The following is a 1624-nucleotide window of genomic DNA, read 5'->3' on the forward strand; positions in this document are numbered from 1 at the left end:
GAGGTAAAATTTTGGATATTGGTTTGATAATGTTCCATCATAAATATTATGCTGTGTGAGGAACTCTTAATATGACCAAAACTCAGTAACTGATGAGACTGATGATGAAAACAGTTCTGCCATGAAATATATGATTTCTTGCACTAGCATGACAATGTTGACCAACAAAGTAAATGCTCATTTTTGTACGCGCAAAAGCAAATCAAGGGCTATGATCAGTCTTGCTAGACTTCAAGACACGGCTGCTAAGTTTTCTCATGGAATCCTTGACATCCTTATTTCTAAGGGTGTAGATGACTGGATTTAAGAGGGGAGTGAAAATGGTATAAAATACTGAGAGAACTTTGTCTATTGGGACATTTGTGAAAGGCTACACGTAAATGAAAATGCATGGGCCAAAGAAAAGAGTCACCACAGTGAAGTGGGCACTGCAGGTGGAGAGAGCTTTGGAGGACCCACCCGAAGAATGTTGCCTAACAGTGACCAAGATGACAGAGTAGGAAATCACCAAAAGAACGAAGCACACTAGGGCAATCAGGCTGCTGGTTGAGATCATGAGCACGCCTAGAATGTATGTGTCTACGCAGGCAAGTTTAATCACTAAGGGAAGATCACAGAAGAAACTGTCCACTTCATTGGGCCCACAGAAGGGCAGATTCACAGTAAATGCGAGCTGACTCATAGCGTGGAAGATGCCGACAATCCAGGAAAGTGTCACAAGCCCAAGGCACGTTCTCCGGTTCATGATGGTTAAATAGCGTAAGGGCTTACAAATAGCTACATACCTATCAAAAGACATGGATATCAGCAGCACAATCTCAACACCCCCTAAGAGATGCAGGAAGAATATCTGGGTGATGCAGCCTTCAAAAGAGACGACTTTGGGCTCCCTGAAGAAATCTGCAATCATTTTGGGAGTGGCAAATGAGGCCAGAGACATGTCAACGAAGGAGAGGTTGCCCAGCAGAAAGAACATGGGGGAGTGCAGGCGTGGCTCTGACACAATGGTGAACACAATGAGGAGGTTCCCCAGCACAGTGGCTGCATAGACTACAGAGAAAAACAGGAAATAGATGATCTGGAGTTCCCAAGAACTGGAAAGACCCTGTAGTATGAATTCAGTTATGACCGACTGATTATTCCAGGCCATTCAGTTTGATTTCAGGAAGGACTCTGGCTTCCTGATGGAGGAGAATGAGGAAAAATACAGTGATTAAATACAAAGTGAGATTTTTCTGCATGAAATAATATAGGGGTTTCCCTCCAGCAGATAATAGTTTTCTGTTGTATCATTCTTCTGTTCACATTGCTCAAATATTTCCTCCGTGACCTTCCCAGATATTTTAACTAATTAAAATATCAGTTCAGGTTAATTCTTATGATTTTGCAATTTGCTTAAAGTATGATGCCAATCTTTAGAAAATAAATAAAAATTCAGTTATGTGAATATTACTCCTTAGTTTGTGAAACACTTAAAAAAATCTCATAGGTAGCTGCCAAGTTTTGAATGGGAAAGGAATGGCAACCTTCTTCAAAACATTATGATGCCAGAGAAAGACTGGAGTGAACAATGTTCGAGAATTATGATTGATTATTAGTGGGAACACAATGATGCAAAGGAGGG

General features: G+C 41.0%; 1 pseudogene; it reads right to left on the reverse strand.

Moving 5' to 3' along the window:
• Window positions 1–202: 202 nt before the first annotated feature.
• LOC148776573 (olfactory receptor 4K3-like) lies at window positions 203–1226 on the reverse strand (annotated as a pseudogene).
• Window positions 1227–1624: the final 398 nt, after the last annotated feature.

This window comes from Moschus berezovskii, chromosome 9, assembly GCF_049115385.1.
Source record: "Moschus berezovskii isolate FMDL1 chromosome 9, NW_MosBer_1.0, whole genome shotgun sequence".
NCBI lineage: Eukaryota > Metazoa > Chordata > Mammalia > Artiodactyla > Moschidae > Moschus > Moschus berezovskii.